The sequence below is a fragment of the Littorina saxatilis genome, linkage group LG2 (assembly GCF_037325665.1).
Source record: "Littorina saxatilis isolate snail1 linkage group LG2, US_GU_Lsax_2.0, whole genome shotgun sequence".
In the NCBI taxonomy this organism is placed as follows: domain Eukaryota; kingdom Metazoa; phylum Mollusca; class Gastropoda; order Littorinimorpha; family Littorinidae; genus Littorina; species Littorina saxatilis.
The window spans coordinates 40,049,987-40,059,649 of NC_090246.1; positions in this window are offsets into that span (position 1 = coordinate 40,049,987).

A 9,663-nucleotide genomic window follows, 5' to 3' on the forward strand; every position below is an offset into this window, starting at 1 on the left:
CCATTCTGGTATTGAAGATGTACTCTTCGATGACTTTGTTGCCTAGTGGGGGGTTCCAATTGGATTTTGTGTAGAACGGAGGTATTTCCGTGTTGGAGGTGTTTTCACGGAAGTGAAATTTGCATCGAATGTTTCGTGCAAGTTTGTAGAAATCTGCAGATATTTGTTTTCTCATGGTTGGTTTGTTGGTTTTTGGCGTTGGTATGAATTTGAGGCCTTTTGCTAAGCCCAGATATTGTCCATTCGAGAGTTGCACATTTGACAAGTTGATCACGAATTGTTTGGCTCGTGTCAAGTTGTTGTTGATCTTCTTTTCTTTCTCATTAGACAGTCTGGTTTGTTTCCTCCTTTGGATGCGGAGTTGTGTTTTGGAGTGTCTGCCCATGATTTGGGAGAGAGCCGTATAGTGACAAGTGCACTTTGACCACGGATAGTGGGGTGGTATCGCGTGTCCTTTTGATACGGGAATGTGAGGGGATGAGCAAAACGTCGAGATTGGGTATGTGTGCTCAGTTGGAGGTTTTAATTAGTGCCAATGTGTACATATAACAGTTGGGGGAGAGGCTAAGGAATGTGCAGGCCCCAGTCTCTTCGTCTCCTTTCCCCGTCCCTTGATTGGGTTTGAGGGATGGCAAATGCCGGAAATACCTAGTGCTGGAGGGATTAGCTGTAGCGTATCGGCGTCTGTGACTTGATACCCTTCTTGCTGCGGCGTCATAGTTGAAACGGATGTGTCCCGTCTGTTCGGGTTGATATTTGGGGAATAGTGTGAATTGTAACCTCTTAGTCTGGTTAGAGGCACATAGTTTAGGTGTGTGCCGGAAATGCCCTGGCACTGGAAGGATTAGCTGTATCGTTTCAGCGTCTGTTGCTGGAGACCGTTCTATTTGCGGTGTCATAGTGGAGACAGATGTTTCCCATCTCTGAGGATTTGATAACTGGGGATTAATTGTAGAGTTGTATCATTTTCCCTAATTCGAAGCAAACACTTTATGAGGAAATTGAATTTCTCTCTCGAGAGTGTAAGTTTAAGGTTTGCCAGGCTTGGCAAATATATTAGGCGAAACACCGATTCCTGTTGAGATGGTAGTTGTAGTTGGTGTTGGTTTTGTTGACGGTGGGGTTTGTAGAAATTATAATCGTTCTCGAGTTCGAGTTTTTGTTGAAATTTTCGTAGTAGTTGTTGTTGATGTGGATGTAGTCAATGTCTGATTTGTTACAAGGACATTCTTGTGTGTTCCCAGCACTGTTTATTAGTGTACATCAGTTGTTGGAGGTGCTGTTGAAATTTAAGCCGTTCTTCCCGATGTGGGATTGTTGTGGTTGTTGTCGTTGTAGTTGTATCTGTTTTGTTGTTGTTTGTTGATGGTGTCGTCTTAGTTATCTTTGTTCGTTTTGTTGTAATGGTAAACACAGGTGTTGTTCTTGCTTACGCAAGGCATCAGCTGTTCGTGTTCAGCTGTTTTAGCAGTGTGCTTCAATACTTAGAGGTACTGGGTGATGGTGTTGTAAAGCAACAAATGTACAGGTTGTATATGGGAGAGGTTTTGGGTGTCTCCAGGTGCTTTTTCAAACTAACATTGTAGTTGTTCTGGGTTATCGAGCTGTTATTCCTGTTGGTGTAGTAGTGTACACAGAGAGGTGTTGGTCTTGTTACAGGCGGTGTCTGCCGTTTGTGTTCAGCTGATTTAGCAAATTGCTTCAATACTCAGTGGTATTGATTGAGTACCGTTGTTGTGAAACAACACGTGTACTGGTTATATTGGGGAGAGGTTTTGGGTGTCTCTGTGTGCTTTTCCACACTACCGAGGATCGAACAAAGGCAATTGCTACATGGTTGGACCCTTGCTGGCCCGTACGCTCCGGTGGCTGGGCGTAGCGTCTTTGATACGTGTAGTGGGGCCCTTTTGGCGTGGTGGGCGGAGTTGCCGTGGGGGTGATTGTTCGGCGCGAAACTACGTCCCTCCCTCTCCGTTGCGGCTGAGTGACCGTGTTGCGTGTCGATTCATTCGTGTTATCAGACCTATTGATCAGTTGGGTTGTTTTTACCTTCACCGTTTGTTGGTGTAACACTTATGATTTTTCGTAGCTTTATTTATTCTCTCCGTGATTTTCGTGACTGTTGTTATGTCAGGGGGGTATGTCGTTTTGAATAAGCGAAAGTTGGTGTATTGTTTTCATTACCTTATGTAAGCAAGGCAGGGGTTGTTATGTCACTTGACTCGACTTGTTAGAGGTTTTAACAAGATGATCTTTCAAGTTCCTGTGTCTTGCATAGGCAATGAGGGGAGGTTTAGGGAACAAGCCGGAACATTCTGTGTCTTGTAGAATCAGCTTCCAGTGTTTCAAGAGTTTCCTGTTAAGGTGTCTCAGTCTAGGGTTGTAGGTTGAGACCATGAGGAGTGGTGGAGCTTTGTTTTTGGTGGGATGGTCTCTTTTGTTTTAGAAGTGTGTTTCTTGGTATGTTCAAGACTTCCCGTTTGATTAACTCCAGTTCGTCCGGTATATATTCTCTCTCAAGGAGTTTTGAAAGGAATGAATCAGTTTCCTTGTTCTGTGTGGTTATGTTGTTGTTGGTGCGAATGTATCTGATTAATTCACCTTTCACAAGTCCTTTAAAGACACTGGGAGGGTGGGCCGATTCCCGATGGAGATACTGAAATGTTTCAGTAGATTTCCTGTGTCTTTTCAAGTCCAATATTTTGTTGGACAAGAATCTGTTACCCTTGTAGAAGGTGGTGTCAAGAAACGTCGCCTCTGAGTCAGAGATGTTGTTTGTGAACTTGAGTAATGGATGGTGGGCGTTGGCAATATCAAACAGCTGATGTATTTGGTTTTGGTCAGCATTAAAGAACAAGATGCCGTCATCTCTGTAGCGTCCGTGCCAGAGAATTGTGTCTTTGTAGGCATATTTGTCGAGGATTTCAATCATGAGTTGAAACATGCGTATATCGCATATTTCTGGGGATGATGTCATTCCCATGGCGGCCCCAATGCACTGGTTGTAGTGTTGGTTGTCAAACACAAAGTTGTTGTTTTTCAAGATGAGCTCAAGAAGTGACACGATGTGTGATTTGTGGATAGGTGGTAGTGGTGGGATACACAGGGTGGTGGGCAAAGCTTCGTCCACAGCTCTTAAGAGTTCAACCGCTAGCTGTCATGTTGGTGTACATGCTAGTGATGTCAAATGTACAAATGAGCACATTGGGGGGAAGAGTGAGTTGTTCAATTTGCTGGATAAAATCCAATGTGTCTCTGATGTAGGTAGGTTGTCTTTTTACTATAGGTAGTAGGAAGAAATCGATTCATTTTCCCACGTATTGGGAGGGGGTGTCACACTGGGAAATGATAGGTCTGCCTGAAATTCTAGTATCCTGGACTCCGTTTGTTTGTAGGTTGCAAATTTCTTCTTTGGAGAATTTGTGTACTTTAGGGAGAAAGTACAGTTTGCCCATTTTTTTTGCATTTTTGGTTTGGCACAGGAAATTGTATGTTGGTTTGTCAATTTGTTGGGTTTCCTTTAGATGTGTTATGATTGTCATCATTTGGTTGATCAGTGCCAGTTGATCAGGTGGGGGGATGGTTTTGTAGTGTCCCCCTGAAAGATGGAATTGTCCTTCCTCGTCGTAGGTAGTTTTGTTCAAGATCACGGTTGTGTTGTTTTTGTCAGCTTTACGTATGACTATGTCTTGATTGTCAGATAGCTCCTTGGGGGCTTTCCTTTCATCTTCAGAGAGGTTGGATTGTAGTTTCTTTAAAGAGAGATTGTATAGTTCCATTCTGGTATTGAAGATGTACTCTTCGATGACTTTGTTGCCTAGTGGGGGGTTCCAATTGGATTTTGTGTAGAACGGAGGTATTTCCGTGTTGGAGGTGTTTTCACGGAAGTGAAATTTGCATCGAATGTTTCGTGCAAGTTTGTAGAAATCTGCAGATATTTGTTTTCTCATGGTTGGTTTGTTGGTTTTTGGCGTTGGTATGAATTTGAGGCCTTTTGCTAAGCCCAGATATTGTCCATTCGAGAGTTGCACATTTGACAAGTTGATCACGAATTGTTTGGCTCGTGTCAAGTTGTTGTTGATCTTCTTTTCTTTCTCATTAGACAGTCTGGTTTGTTTCCTCCTTTGGATGCGGAGTTGTGTTTTGGAGTGTCTGCCCATGATTTGGGAGAGAGCCGTATAGTGACAAGTGCACTTTGACCACGGATAGTGGGGTGGTATCGCGTGTCCTTTTGATACGGGAATGTGAGGGGATGAGCAAAACGTCGAGATTGGGTATGTGTGCTCAGTTGGAGGTTTTAATTAGTGCCAATGTGTACATATAACAGTTGGGGGAGAGGCTAAGGAATGTGCAGGCCCCAGTCTCTTCGTCTCCAGGCCCCAGTCTCTTCGTCTCCTTTCCCCGTCCTTTGATTGGGTTTGAGGGATGGCAAATGCCAGAAATACCTAGTGCTGTAGGGATTAGCTGTAGCGTATCGGCGTCTGTGACTTGATACCCTTCTTGCTGTGGCGTCATAGTTGAAACGGATGTGTCCCGTCTGTTCGGGTTGATATTTGGGGAATAGTGTGAATTGTAACCTCTTAGTCTGGTTAGAGGCACATAGTTTAGGTGTGTGCCGGAAATGCCCTGGCACTGGAAGGATTCGCTGTATCGTTTCAGCGTCTGTTGCTGGAGACCGTTCTATTTGCGGTGTCATAGTGGAGACAGATGTTTTTTCATCTCTGAGGATTTGATAACTGGGGATTAATTGTAGAGTTGTATCATTTTCCCTAATTCGAAGCAAACACTTTATGAGGAAATTGAATTTCTCTCTCGAGGGTGTAAGTTTAAGGTTTGCCAGGCTTGGCAAATATATTAGGCGAAACACCGATTCCTGTTGAGATGGTAGTTGTAGTTGGTGTTGGTTTTGTTGACGGTGGGGTTTGTAGAAATTATAATCGTTCTTGAGTTCGAGTTGTTGTTGAAATTTTCGTAGTAGTTGTTGTTGATGTGGATGTAGTCAATGTCTGATTTGTTACAAGGACATTCTTGTGTGTTCCCAGCACTGTTTATTAGTGTACATCAGTTGTTGGAGGTGCTGTTGAAATTTAAGCCGTTCTTCCCGATGTGGGATTGTTGTGGTTGTTGTCGTTGTAGTTGTATCTGTTTTGTTGTTGTTTGTTGATGGTGTCGTCTTAGTTATCTTTGTTCGTTTTGTTGTAATGGTATACACAGGTGTTGTTCTTGCTTACGCAAGGCATCAGCTGTTCGTGTTCAGCTGTTTTAGCAGTGTGCTTCAATACTTAGAGGTACTGGGTGATGGTGTTGTAAAGCAACAAATGTACAGGTTGTATATGGGAGAGGTTTTGGGTGTCTCCAGGTGCTTTTTCAAACTAACATTGTAGTTGTTCTGGGTTATCGAGCTGTTATTCCTGTTGGTGTAGTAGTGTACACAGAGAGGTGTTGGTCTTGTTACAGGCGGTGTCTGCCGTTTGTGTTCAGCTGATTTAGCAAATTGCTTCAATACTCAGTGGTATTGATTGAGTACCGTTGTTGTGAAACAACACGTGTACTGGTAATATTGGGGAGAGGTTTTGGGTGTCTCTGGGTGCTTTTCCACACTACCGAGGATCGAACAAAGGCAATTGCTACATGGTTGGACCCTTGCTGGCTCGTACGCTCCGGTGGCTGGGCGTAGCGTCTTTAATACGTGTAGTGGGGCCCTTTTGGCGTGGTGGGCGGAGTTGCCGTGGGGGTGATTGTTGGGCGCGAAACTGCGTCCCTCCCTCTCCGTTGCGGCTGAGTGACCGTGTTGCGTGTCGATTCATTCGTGTTATCAGAACTATTGATCAGTCAAAAACAGTTGGGTTGTTTTTACCTTCACCGTTTGTTGGTGTAACACTTATGTTTTTTCGTAGCTTTATTTATGTTCTCCGTGATTTCCGTGACTGTTGTTATGTCAGGGGGGTATGTCGTTTTGAATAAGCGAAAGTTCCCGGCGTTGTATTGTTTTCATTAACTTGTGCCAAGGCAGGGGTTGTTTTGTCACTTGACTTGTTAAGAGGTTTTAACAAGATGATATTTCAAGTTCCTGTGTCTTGCATAGCCAACAAGGGGAGGTTTAGGGAACAAGCCGGAACATTCTGTGTCTTGTAGAATCAGCTTCCAGTGTTTCAAGAGTTTCCTGTTAATGTGTCTCAGTCTAGGGTTGTAGGTTGAGATCATGAGGAGTGGTGGAGCTTTGTTTTTGGTGGGATGGTCTCTTTTGTTTTAGAAGTGTGTTTCTTGGTATGTTCAAGACTTCCCGTTTGATTAACTCCAGTTCGTCCGGTATATATTCTCTCTCAAGAAGTTTTGAAAGGAATAAATCAGTTTCCTTGTTCTGTGTGGTTATGTTGTTGTTGGTGCGAATGTATCTAATCAATTCACCTTTCACAAGTCTTTTAAAGACACTGGGGGGTGGGCAGATTCCCGATGGAGATACTGAAATGTTTCAGTAGATTTCCTGTGTGTTTTCAAGTCCAATATTTTGTTGGACAAGAATCTGTTACCCTTGTAGATGGTGGTGTCAAGAAACGTCGCCTCTGAGTCAGAGATGTTGTATGTGAATTTGAGTAATGGATGGTGGGCGTTGGCAATATCAAACAGCTGATGTATTTGGTTTTGGTCAGCATTAAAGAACAAGATGCCGTCTTCTCTGTAGCGTCCGTGCCAGAGAATGGTGTCCTTGTAAGCATATTTGTCGAGGATTTCATTCATGAGTTGAAACATGCGTATATCGCATATTTCTGGGGATGCTGTCATTCCCATGGCGGCCTCAATGCACTGGTTGTAGTGTTGGTTGTCGAACAGAAAGTTGTTGTTTTTCAAGATGAGCTCAAGAAGTGACACGATGTGTGATTTGTGGATAGCTGGTAGTGGTGGGATACACAGGGGGGTGGGCAAAGCTTCGTCCACAGCTCTTAAGAGTTCAACCGCTGTCATGTTGGTGTACATGCTAGTGATGTCAAATGTACAAATGAGCACATTGGGGGGAAGAGTGAGTTGTTCAATTTGCTGGATAAAATCCAATGTGTCTCTGATGTAGGTAGGTTGTCTTTTTACTGTAGGTAGTAGGAAGAAATCGATTCATTTTCCCACGTATTGGGAGGGGGTGTCACATTGGGAAATGATAGGTCTGCCTGAAATTCTAGTATCCTGGACTCCGTTTGTTTGTAGGTTGCAAATTTCTTCTTTGGAGAATTTGTGTACTTTAGGAAGAAAGTACAGTTTGGCCATTTTTTTTGCATTTTTGGTTTGGCACAGGAAATTGTATGTTGGTTTGTCAATTTGTTGGGTTTCCTTTAGATGTGTTATGATTGTCATCATTTGGTTGATCAGTGCCAGTTGATCAGGTGGGGGGATGGTTTTGTAGTGTACCCCTGAAAGATGGAATTGTCCTTCCTCGTCGTAGGTAGTTTTGTTCAAGATCACGATTGTGTTGTTTTTGACAGCTTTACGTATGACTATGTCTTGATTGTCAGATAGCTCCTTGGGGGCTTTCCTTTCATCTTAAGAGAGGTTGGATTGTAGTTTCTTTAAAGAGCGATTGTATAGTTCCATTCTGGTATTGAAGATGTACTCTTCGATGACTTTGTTGCCTAGTGGGGGGTTCCAATTGGATTTTGTGTAGAACGGAGGTATTTCCGTGTTGGAGGTGTTTTCACGGAAGTGAAATTTGCATCGAATGTTTCGTGCAAGTTTGTAGAAATCTGCAGATATTTGTTTTCTCATGGTTGGTTTGTTGGTTTTTGGCGTTGGTATGAATTTGAGGCCTTTTTCTAAGCCCAGATATTGTCCATTCGAGAGTTGCACATTTGACAAGTTGATCACGAATTGTTTGGCTCGTATCAAGTTGTTGTTGATCTTCTTTTCTTTCTCATTAGAAAGTCTGGTTTGTTTCCTCCTTTGGATGCGGAGTTGTGTTTTGGAGTGTCTGCCCATGATTTGGGAGAGAGCCGTATAGTGACAAGTGCACTTTGACCACGGATAGTGGGGTGGTATCGCGTGTCCTTTTGATACGGGAATGTGAGGGGATGAGCAAAACGTCGAGATTGGGTATGTGTGCTCAGTTGGAGGTTTTAATTAGTGCCAATGTGTACATATAACAGTTGGGGGAGAGGCTAAGGAATGTGCAGGCCCCAGTCTCTTCGTCTCCAGGCCCCAGTCTCTTCGTCTCCTTTCCCCGTCCTTTGATTGGGTTTGAGGGATGGCAAATGCCGGAAATACCTAGTGCTGGAGGGATTAGCTGTAGCGTGTCGGCGTCTGTGACTTGATACCCTTCTTGCTGCGGCGTCATAGTTGAAACGGATGTGTCCCGTCTGTTCGGGTTGATATTTGGGGAATAGTGTGAATTGTAACCTCTTAGTCTGGTTAGAGGCACATAGTTTAGGTGTGTGCCGGAAATGCCCTGGCACTGGAAGGATTAGCTGTATCGTTTCAGCGTCTGTTGCTGGAGACCGTTCTATTTGCGGTGTCATAGTGGAGACAGATGTTTCCCATCTCTGAGGATTTGATAACTGGGGATTAATTGTAGAGTTGTATCATTTTCCCTAATTCGAAGCAAACACTTTATGAGGAAATTGAATTTCTCTCTCGAGGGTGTAAGTTTAAGGTTTGCCAGGCTTGGCAAATATATTAGGCGAAACACCGATTCCTGTTGAGATGGTAGTTGTAGTTGGTTTTGGTTTTGTTGACGGTGGGGTTTGTAGAAATTATAATCGTTCTTGAGTTCGAGTTGTTGTTGTTGAAATTTTCGTAGTAGTTGTTGTTGATGTGGATGTAGTCAATGTCTGATTTGCTACAAGGACATTCTTGTGTGTTCCCTGCACTGTTTGTTAGTGTACATCAGTTGTTGGAGGTGCTGTTGAAATTTAAGCCGTTCTTCCCGATGTGGGATTGTTGTGGTTGTTGTCGTTGTAGTTGTATCTGTTTTGTTGTTGTTTGTTGATGGTGTCGTCTTAGTTATCTTTGTTCGTTTTGTTGTAATGGTATACACAGGTGTTGTTCTTGCTTACGCAAGGCATCAGCTGTTCGTGTTCAGCTGTTTTAGCAGTGTGCTTCAATACTTAGAGGTACTGGGTGATGGTGTTGTAAAGCAACAAATGTACAGGTTGTATATGGGAGAGGTTGTGGGTGTCTCCAGGTGCTTTTTCAAACTAACATTGTAGTTGTTCTGGGTTATCGAGCTGTTATTCCTGTTGGTGTAGTAGTGTACACATCGGAGAGGTGTTGGTCTTGTTACAGGCGGTGTCTGCCGTTTGTGTTCAGCTGATTTAGCAAATTGCTTCAATACTCAGTGGTATTGATTGAGTACCGTTGTTGTGAAACAACACGTGTACTGGTAATATTGGGGAGAGGTTTTGGGTGTCTCTGGGTGCTTTTCCACACTACTGAGGATCGAACAAAGGCAATTGCTACATGGTTGGACCCTTGCTGGCTCGTACGCTCCGGTGGCTGGGCGTAGCGTCTTTGATACGTGTAGTGGGGCCCTTTTGGCGTGGTGGGCGGAGTTGCCGTGGGGGTGATTGTTGGGCGCGAAACTGCGTCCCTCCCTCTCCGTTGCGGCTGAGTGACCGTGTTGCGTGTCGATTCATTCGTGTTATCAGAACTATTGATCAGTCAAAAACAGTTGGGTTGTTTTTA